This window comes from Macrobrachium nipponense, chromosome 9, assembly GCF_015104395.2.
Source record: "Macrobrachium nipponense isolate FS-2020 chromosome 9, ASM1510439v2, whole genome shotgun sequence".
NCBI classification, from domain to species: domain Eukaryota; kingdom Metazoa; phylum Arthropoda; class Malacostraca; order Decapoda; family Palaemonidae; genus Macrobrachium; species Macrobrachium nipponense.
Window position 1 is genome coordinate 102,182,893 of NC_061110.1, and position 10,739 is coordinate 102,193,631.

The 10,739-nt window shown below is 37.2% G+C and overlaps 1 long non-coding RNA gene across 1 annotated transcript; it reads left to right on the forward strand.

The window, feature by feature from the left end:
• The first annotated feature begins 1,459 nt into the window (after positions 1–1,459).
• Positions 1,460–6,811, forward strand: LOC135217871 (uncharacterized). The gene is made up of 3 exons (XR_010315217.1): positions 1,460–1,593; positions 1,714–1,910; positions 6,184–6,811. It is a non-coding gene; the product is annotated as an uncharacterized LOC135217871 (long non-coding RNA).
• Positions 6,812–10,739: the final 3,928 nt, after the last annotated feature.

Here is a 10,739-nt window from a genome sequence, read left to right on the forward strand (position 1 = left end):
CTCTGGGCCCCCCGGCAAAGGGGGCTCTTTTTTTTTTTTTTTTTCTTAGTACAGTTGCAACAGTTTAATTACACATGTGAAAAAAAATCAAATATAATATTGCTACAGTGCACAAATACACCTATTCTCTACAAGCTTTGGCAAGCCCTGCAAATTCCAGTTTGGTCAGCAAACTTAAATGTCAAATTACTCGGTGCTGATACCTTCAAAGAAATAGGATTTGGAATATTAATCACCGCAAATACTTCAGCATTACTTAATTATCTAGTAGAGCTTTAAATCAGTACTTAAGTTTTTGTAAAAATTTCGACAAATGTTATTAGCATTGCAATAACAATGAAAATTTCAAATTAGGATATTTCACTTAACTAAAGTAACCTTTTGGCTTACAATAAAAACACCACTTAAATTTATTAACCTTTTGGCTTTAGGCAAAACATACAAACAAAAATTATAACATGGGGCTGGAATCTGAGGGCCTGCCACCATTAACATCATAATCGAAAACTATCAATTTTTTTACTATATTAATGAAGTATCTTTAGTTACTGGAATTCGCTAGCAATGATAAATCAGTTTAAGATACACAATTACGTAACAATAAAATAATGGCAAGACCATCATAAGAAAGGCTAAAATATTGAAAAGCTTTAAAATACTGAGTCCAAAGAATCATTCAAAAGGAATTGCGTACTAAATTATTATAACAAATATTACGCTTAAGTGGCAAGTTACTTTGGGAAATAAAAGTAAGTTAACCAACGTTAACTAAACCCGGAAGAGCCCACCAGTGTAACTACTAAAAGTTTAAATGCGCCTTAAATTCATTATACTAGGCTTCATTGCAGTATAAAGGCAAAACATGCATCACACAGGCTTCTCCAAGATCCACAAATCGGGAAAATTTTCGAAGTGAAAAAATGTCACGAAATGAAAATTATGGTTTCACTCGTTGTACAAACAAAATGCAGCATTACTCTACCTTACGAGTCGACTTGGCCAATGGGATTAACAACAACTGACGAAGACCTGACAGAAAAATCTTGCGTTAAACCGGCAAAGAATATTCGCAAGCAATAAAAATATTGCAAGACAAGTTAGGACACAAAACATACAGAAAGGAAAAGTTCAAAACAAACCCCGCCACACTGGCTTACCCTCTTGTAGTAGTAACGACGTTGGTGTTCAAAACGACAGCCAGCAACTGCAACCTTCTCACGCGGATTAAACGCAATCACAAACACATCGAATTAACACATACATCTCGTATCAGTTCACATCGAAATGAAAATTATGAGCGAACTTTGGCGCATTGCCACCGGCGAACAGCACTATCCCGCAGCCAGCAAGGACCCTCGAGCTGCGTTGAGGTAGCTCGCGAGTCCTTGCTAACTGATGCGAGCCAGCTGTGTTCGTTGGTAGGCATGGGGTACCCGGGTTGATACGTCGTTTCGTTGTTAACTTGTTACCAAGTTCAGTGAGTTAACGTATTTTTCGAGGGAGAAATGTGTTGGTGTTGCTGACAGAAGAGATTGTTTCGAGAAGTGTGCTGGTGTTGCTGACGGGAGAGCTAATTTCTTGTAGAAGTGGAAGGTAAATTATTGTTGTATAGCCTAAGGACTTCAGTTAACATGTTTCTTCATCGTCAATTTTGGTGTTTGACTGTTAAATAGTGTTCTTAGCTGCATTTCCTTAAGAGATTTTCCTTTTCAGGATTTCGTGAGTTGCTGTTAAGCTTGTGGGGTAAGGATACGTTCAGTTTGAATCTGCCCTTTACATTTTGTTCAACGGTTGCAGATTAAGTGTACTACTGTCTGCTTTCATCTCGGCACTATTTTTTAGTCGCGTCATGATTTTTTAGATGTGGAGGATGACGCACGTGAGTGAGTTCAAATACTTAATTGTCAAAGGTACGTGACACTTGTATGCGTAATATTTTGTAATTATATTGTACTCTGGCTAACATAGTAAGTTTCAGATTTTAAAATAACGTAATATTTTACACATGTTTTGAGGTCGTTAACATTTTGCACCTTTGCTACTTATAATTCCCAAATTATTCTATGCTGATGCATTATTGCTACGGGATTTAGTGACTGCCATTAAGTTAGAGCTTTCTTAAGTGTATCCAAAGCTTATCTCTGTACTTGATTAATGGTGGTAGGTCCCCAAATTTAAGTTTCAATGTTAAAGTACCAATTATAAATATTTAAAGGCATTAAAGTTCAACTTGATTGGTAATTTTGTTTTCTTGCAGTGTGTAATGCAAATAATTATGTAAGGCAAAATTTTAGATAATTTTAAAAAATAAATATTACTTTGCATGAGTAGTTCTTATGTATGGTTGCGGCTGCACTGTTCAATATATATATACACAAGTAACTTGGTGGATTTTCTGTTTTAATTTTAAAATTTCTTAACTGAAAATTTTTAACTGAAATATAAGGATAATTCATGTATGGGATCTTAATATAGTTGCTTTTTTAAAAATGTTAACGCAACTGAAATATAAGTTCAGTGCAGTCGTACCAAGCTTATTTTAATTTCCTTTAATGAAGCTGTTGCCTTTTTTTTTATTAAAAAAAATAAGCACCTTTTCCGGGGTGGCAGAGCCACCTGTCAAGCTAGGGACATGCATGGCAGACTTTATTCTGCCATGCATGACTCTACTTTTCAAACCAACTACTAAGGCCCCGTCCACACGAGCGAGCTCTGCTCGGTAAACTTTGCCTCTTTGCGAGCTAAGCCTTTCGAACGCATTTATGCTGCTGTCCAAACGACGCATAGTGGTCCAGGATCACGAATTCGTGGCCAAAAATCAATTTCCACTGATTGCAGGATTGTTTTTCGGTATTTTATATTCAGGTGATGTTAATGCAACAAGAAAGGACGAAGTTGCAAGTTAAAGTGGGTCATAAACTGATGGAAAAATATTGAGGTATATATTTATGAGCTTCGTATTTTTTGATATGAAATTGTATCTTAAGCTAGTAGGAATACCTTTAATGACATAACTACAATACATATGTGGATGGGGCCTAATAGTTCATTTTGAAGTCTCAACTTTACGTATCTAAGGTTTTTAGGACAGGTTTTTCTCGCGTTGTAGTCCTTGTTTTGAGAAGTTTTTCGCGTGTGTTAGGTTTCGGTTTTGGGACAAATTTTTCTTGTTAGGTTTCAGTTTGGGACTTTGGTAGCAAGTAGGGTTTTCGCCGGTGTTAAGTTTTGAGACTGTTGTAAGTTTCGGTTATGGGACTTTTTTTTTTTTTTTTTTTCGCTTTTGAAACTTGGGTTTTTAGTTTTTAATTTCGGTTTTGGGACTTTGTTTTTTCCAGGTTTTTAGTTGTGGGACTTTGGGTTTTTCCCAGGTTTTTATTTCGGTTTTGGGACTTGGGTTTTTTACAGATTTTTCTTGAAGCTTTTGGGACTGGTTTTTTTTCTAGAGTTAGTTTCGGTTTTGGGGCTTGGTTTTTTTCCCCAGGTTATTCGTTTAGGTTTTGGGACTTGGGTTTTTCCTAGGTTTTTTAGTTTCGACTTTGGACCTGGGTTGTTTACAAATTTTTTGTTTCGGTTTTGGGCTTGGGTTTTTTCAAGTTTTTAGTTTTGGTTTTGGGACTTTGTTTTTTGTTTTTTTGTTTTTAGTTTCGGTTTTGGGACTTGGCTTTTTTCCATAGTTTTTAGTTTCGGATTTGGAACTATGATTTTTTTTTAAGTTATTAGTTTCGGTTTTGGGACTTCGGCTTTTTTTTCCGTAGTTTTTAGTTGCAGATTTGGAACTTTGATTTTTTTAAAGTTTATAGTTTCGTTTTGGGCCTCGGGTTGTTTTTTTTTTTTTTTTTTTTTTTGCCGATTTTTTTCGTTTTGGGAATTTTTATTTTTTTTTCGGTTTTGTTATCTGGGTTTTTTAAAGTTTTTAGTTCGTTTTGGGACTTTTTTTTTTGTTTTTTTTTTGGGGGAGGGGGGAGAGACTTGACTTTTTTTCCCATGGTTTTAGTTTCGGTTTTTTTTCCAGATTTTTAGTTGTTTTTTTTGTTTTGACTTGTTTTTTTTTTTTTTTTTTTTTTTTTTTTTTTTTTAAGTTTTTTGTTTGGGGTATGGCACAAAGTTTCTTTATGGGACTTGAGTTGTTTGCAAGATTTTGTTGGGAGTATGGGACTAAGGTTTTTCCAGGTTTTAATTCGGGTTTTGGATTACATAGCTTTTTCTGAGGTTTGTGTATTATAGGAATTATTTTCTATGTACTAAATTGTTGCTTAGTATTAGTGATAGTTTCCTTGTCCAAATGTTCTAGACTTAGAAGGTTAAGTGCTTGAGAACTAAAAGGTTTTGGTTTTTACTTAAAACTTTGACGAACACTACTACTACAATCTGTTAACTATCTTTATCACTTCTTGTAACAAATGGGCAACTTAGGGTAGGTCATTAGAGTATATGGTAGATCTAGTATACCTATCCGCGGCGGCCCAGAGTATGGCAGTTGTGGTTTTTCTATGCAGTTTTACCTCCTGAACAAGAATTTTAAGTAATATTTATTCGGACGACTGTAATTAACCCCAGGGGCCAGTACTAAAGGTAATAATTTACAGAAGCACTTCCAGCACTGGATATTAAAATAAATAAAAATCCACCTACATGGAAAGAGCATGTGAAAAGCAATTTAAAAAATATAGTCATTATATGAGAGATTGAACGTGGTGGAATTAAATGAGCTTGATAAGATTTTACCTCGAATTTTTCCTAAGTCGCGAGAGGTGTTTCCTCTACGGTAATGTTTACTTTTAATGAGCCATCTAACTTACTTACGCAAACAAAAGCAGTTCCAGTTACTCATAATTGGCTGAGAGGTGTGACATCGTTATGACGTCATGGGTTTCATAACCATTTACGAACGACTTTAGTCGAAAACTAAATTTCACTAGCATTTCAGCGGAGTAATAAAGTTACCTGTCCAGTGTCCACTGGTATCCTTGTTTGACTGAATACTCGAATAATGAAGCAAAAAACGGCATTTTGTCTTCCTGTACCTATGGCAGAGGCAGTGGCTGGCCCTTCTGGCATTAATTTTGACAGACCTTCGATTTCCTACAGATTGTTTGCAGTGCAATGTGGGTTACAGTGAATTTTATCATTATTTGTCTAGTGGTGGTAAAGAAGTTGTGATTGAATATGCTCAAAGACATAATTTCATTCTAAAGAAAAAAAAAACTGCGAGTGTTGTGGAGCTACTATTTGTCGGATCGACTACAACACAAACACCTTTAGGTGTGATCCGCCACGGTAAGTAACCTTACTGTAACCCCTGTGGCTAGCGCGCACAGCGCAACATTACCTCCTGCCGTATATGCCGTGCTTGCCAAGAATCATTAAATATGCGGATAAGGTGCGAAGCACTGTTCCGCTACGGCCTTAGTGACAGCGCGCACAAATAGATAGTCGCGGATATGTAGTCGCTCCCTACTTTTTGTTGTTGTTTTGGTATCGCTGCCATATTGTTTTTGGTGTTCTTTCGCCGATTTCGGTCGGCGGTCGAGTCGCTGTGTTTAGTACTGGCCCCTGGGAGTTAATTACAGTCGTCCGAATAAATATTACTTTAAATTCTTGTTCAGTGGGTAAAATAACATAGGAAAACTTCAATTGCCATAGTCTAGGCCACCGCGGATTGCTTCTGTAGAAATACCGTACGAGTGCTTGCCGCTTAGTATGAAGTGTTTCCTAGTTGAAATGTTCAAAGGGTTGGAAGTGAGATTGTTTTTGGTTAAAAAGGTTGGTTGCCTGCCAACGAACAGGTTTACTTTTGATAAGCATCATTATGGCTGCTACTTTGGTGAACTTTATATTTAACCTTTGGTAGCCATTAATATGTACTGTCAGTAGTCTGACATTATTTTTAAAAAGTTAAATGGGTTTTGAAAAGTAAGATACATAACTTAACGAGCTTAACACGGTAAATGACTTAAGTTGTACGATTTTGTTGCTTTGTATGAGAGCGGTTGCTCAGTAAATGTGATAGTTAAAAAGGGGAAAAAATGGTCAGTTGCCAGAGTGCCTAAAATGTGGTATTTTAAGTCTACGAACTTGTTTACGTTTGGTCATGACGAAAGTTTTGGTAGCCATATTGCAGTTAATGTTCACAAGTTGAATGACTTAATTGCATCAATGTTAACAAATATTTTCTTTCCCGAGCTGAGGTGAGACCGGAGGTGGAAGACAAGTGGTCAGCCATTAGTCGAGATTGTCACAAGATCACTCTTCAGTCCTTGATTACTGGTGTTGATGAACTCAGCAGCTATTTGCTGTTATTGAAGACTACGTTTGAAGTGGTGACCCACCAAGAAATGTTTATCCACAAAAGTCTCACTACCGTTGCAATGTATGAACTGAGTACCGAGAAGAATAAGGTCTACATTCATTAGACTACGGTTGGAGTGCTGGCCCAAGAACCAAAGGATTTTTTCGCTTAAAATTGCCTGCAACTGTCTTAATTTCATATAGACGACTGTGATCATCGTTTAAAGCTACCTTTTGAGGAGCTGACCTAGATACCAAATAACATTTTCGCTGGAAACTGACTTGGTAGCTACTGTGGGCAGGCACTGCATATGAGAATACCTTCACGCTTTGTGGCGAGACCACCTGGTAGCTTCGTACTGTTACCCGGATGAATGATCATAGTCTTCAGCTAGGATGATCTATTTTTCCTCTAAGGTCTTGAAGTCCTGAACACACTCATCGCCTATTCCACGATGAAAAAACTCAGGAAGGATTATTTGATTTGAGCCTATATCTTACAGGTGCAAGTCTGTATGTTACACTATCGTAATTAAAGTATCACTTTCAACCTTTTGTTTTATCATCCTCATGCTTAAGTGCATAACATTGTGTGTACTTCATAGTAAAGATAGCACCTTCATAGTAAAGATAAGAACTAACATCTGTACGGGTTTCAAGACCCTAGGAAACCTTTTTCTGGTCCTGGTAGTACTCGCCATAGTAGTATTTTCCATATGTTTTCTGTGAGTTTATATCCTCGAAATGGATACTTTAGAATCTATCTTAAGTTGATCTTGAGTTAACTTTCATATTTGGTTAGCAAGTCAGTTTTTGCCTGTTGAGCTTCATGATTGCTAGTATCAGGCAACTTGTTTGACCGGGGTTACATTTTGGATAAGTTTGCTGCATTAGATAACCATTCTTTCTCTCTCTCTCTCTCTCTCTCTCTGTGTGTGTAAGGAGTCAAAAAGGCACAAATTTATCACCTGCAGTGTAGGAAGCTTAGTACTGTGCTGAAATAGTAAGCATTTAAACCTTTACTGTCCCTCTCCATTTCTCGGCTTTTAATTCCTTGCTTTATCTCCAACATACAACAACGCCCTATCCAACTGACACCTGTTCAGACTTACAAGTTTCTCAAGAGTCCGCAGGTGTTCAGGGATAACTGTTCAAACGTAGCGTTAGAAATCTGTTGAATAATTGCGGAAATAGTATGGTCTCCCTCAGACTTGAGGAATTTTAATCTTCAAAACTGAAAACAGGAGAGAAATGCTGGTGTATATTGCATATGCTCTTGGGGACAAATTTCTCTCTCTCTCTCTCTCTCTCTCTCTCTCTCTCTCTCTCTCTCTCTCTCTCTCTCCTCTCTCCAGAATTATTTGGCAACTGTGGTTGCCATGACATTTGAGGTGAGGACGGAGTGACATTAGGGTTGATGTTACATGTTGCTTCATTATTGAAATTAATTTCTGCAGAACACAATAGTAATTATCTAGTACCTTTTGTTCACGATGAATAAATTGGCTTAAGTATGACATGGAATCTAAAGTGGCCTGTAATGAGTCGCAGAAAAATAATTTTGCTTATGGAAAAGGTCCTTAATGTATGGTGCTGGTATAGTCTCTGTAAAAAAAAAATGCACTTATTTTGTTTAGGAAAGAAAGGTAATCGACTAAAATGTCATGCGCCTCGGTGGCGTGGTTGGTATGGTGTTTGCGTCCCACCTCGTTGGTCGCTGGTTTGATTCTCGGCCATTCCATTGAGGAGTGAGAGATGTGTATTTCTGGTGATAGAAGTTCTCTCTCGACGAGGTTCTGAAGTCACGTAAAGCCGTTGGTCCCGTTGCTGATAACCACTGGTTCCATGCAACGTAAAAACACCATACAAACAAACCACTAAAAAGTCGACCATGACTTCAGTGCCATAAGCAGTAATAGAAAGTATTTTACATAGATGTTAAACCGGCATTACGTGAACTGTACATATTTTTTTTTATCAAATTTGCATTATCCTTTCATGTATACTCGTAAAAATAAAAACTATTTTCTTAAATTAACTTTGAATAAATGCATTCTCTAAGATTTATATTTGTAAAACTGGCTCGAAAGCAGTGGATAATATCGATTTGTCGAAAACTCTTGCAATCCTCTTGGTTTATGGGGGAGGGTGTCAGTATGGAGGTAAGGCTTGGGGGTATATGGATACTTGGGTAAGGGGTGGGGGGGGGGGGAGACCTACCCGAGGCTTTGACCAGCGCTGCCAATATTTTTATTACCGACCACCATTAATGTGACCGTTTGCATGCATCCGAATCTAAACTGCCATCTTATGAAATGATAAGTTATGTCACGGCTGTTGTATTGTATCCTTCCTGTCTGTCTGAAGTGAAATTGCTTCTCCATTTTGTCTGAGAATTTCTTCGGACTGTACAAAATTGGGTGAAGTTTTAAAACCTTTTCTGTATCTTTGTGACATTCCTTTCATTAACGCAATAGAAAATCTGTAGGATTAAAAGTTGTGTTATAGTGGTTGTGCTACATTATCAAGACTGGCACACTTACATGAAGTTAAGCCTATAGTGGCAAAACTGAAACAGTAAGTCTATATAAAATATCATGATCTCTAACTTGGGTAACGTTGAGATTCTCCTTTTGTCTTTGGTCAAAAATAAAAGCATAATGGGTATTTTATGTCAACTTTTCATACTGACTAATTAACGTTGTTCCTTAAAAGTTGGGTATTATTAGTCGTATAATTTTCCACATTGTTTTCGCAGAATACATTCATATTCTAATGTGAAATATGAATACATAACCCATCCACGCTTTTGGTCTGGATAAATAAAACCCGTATTTTGAAAGATACGAGAAAGAGAGAGAGGTCAAAATGAGAGTAAAGAGAGCGCGCGCATATATCTTATGAATGGCTTAATACCCGTGGGACTAGACTTATACCTCGTCGGTCTCCCTTGCTTTCCGTGATGTGGTGATATACATTTTGATGGGGTAACGCTCAAATGTGTGTCTTGAATTTTCTTTATATTCTTTTTACTCCGTATTTGGGAAGAGACGAGCCACCGGTGGTGTATTGGTCTAGTCTAAAGTTCCAATCGGTCTAGAACTAGAGTTGTTACTCTGTCTGTGCGCCTCACTCGGTGCACTATACGTGTTACTTGAGGTTCTTGACAGCGTCCCTTCGGACCCTGGCTGCAACCGCTTTCGTTCCTTTTACTGTACCCCCGTTCATAATCTGTCGTTCATCTTTCTTTTCACACACTCCTAACAGTTGATTTCTAACAGTTGATTTCATAGTGCAACTGCGAGGTTTTCCTCCTGTTACACCTTTAAAACCTATTACTTTCCGTATCCTATTTCAGTACTGAATAGCCTCATAGGTTCCAACGCTTGGCCTTTGGCCTCAAGTTTTTATATTCCATCCCTTGCCATTACAGTTGATGATCTCGTCTCCATTCAGAACGAACATGGTTTACCGATACTGGAAATTTAAAAGGATTTATTTTTCATTTTATCAAAATGCAAAATGTTTTTTTGGTATCTTTCAATCACTACTTTCTTTTACCACAAATTGGTATAGTCATTTAACATGAATAGAAAAGGCTTTGCATAACCAACTAGATACTCTCATACTTCGCATACTGGTCAGGTTTATAATCTAGTTCTTGTTAGCGTTATTTCTGAGTGAATATCTCTCTAAGATTGCTAAGAGGAATCACACAGCCACCGCTATCTAAGGTTTATTGTTGAAGGAGTCTCTCTCTCTCTCTCTCTCTCTCTCTCTCTCTCTCTCTCTCTCTCTCTCTCTCTCTCTCTCTCTCTCCATCCGTTTTAGTTTAGTATGAATTTGGTCTTAAACGAAGGTGTTAATCAGTTACGTTAGATATAGATTATTTTTACACCCCTGCAACAATAACTACATTAGTATGAAAGTGGTTGTTGCTTATAGTTGATTCACATAAGGTAGATTCTTGTGCCTACGAGACGTTTGTTTGGCGGCTTCTGATTGGCTGGTACCGGGAGGTAGGCCGCTCGATCAGTGTCATATTTTCGTTTAGTAGCTTAGAAGACTAGCAATATGTTTCTATTTCTTCATTTATCTCACGTTTTCCAAAAGATAGAACAGTTTTTGTCATACCATAGGGTTCGGTATTAATTGTACAACTAAGTCCTCTTTTCCTGAAATCAATAAGATAAAACACACAGGAATTACAACGAGTAAAAGTGAAGAGAGAAGCATTTAATTCTTTATACCTGTTTTTACTTATCAGATTTTGCATCAAGATAAAGTAAAACTTGTGTTTTCATACAACAAATTTACCCTGAATACGCAGGTGCTTTCAGATTTTAGATGTGTGTAATATGTGAAGAGAAAATGAAGAATGTCTTAAAATGTTGCATCCGTACTTGTCTCAGCCTGAAAGGAAGTCAATGTCTCTTTATTCTTTGTTGTTT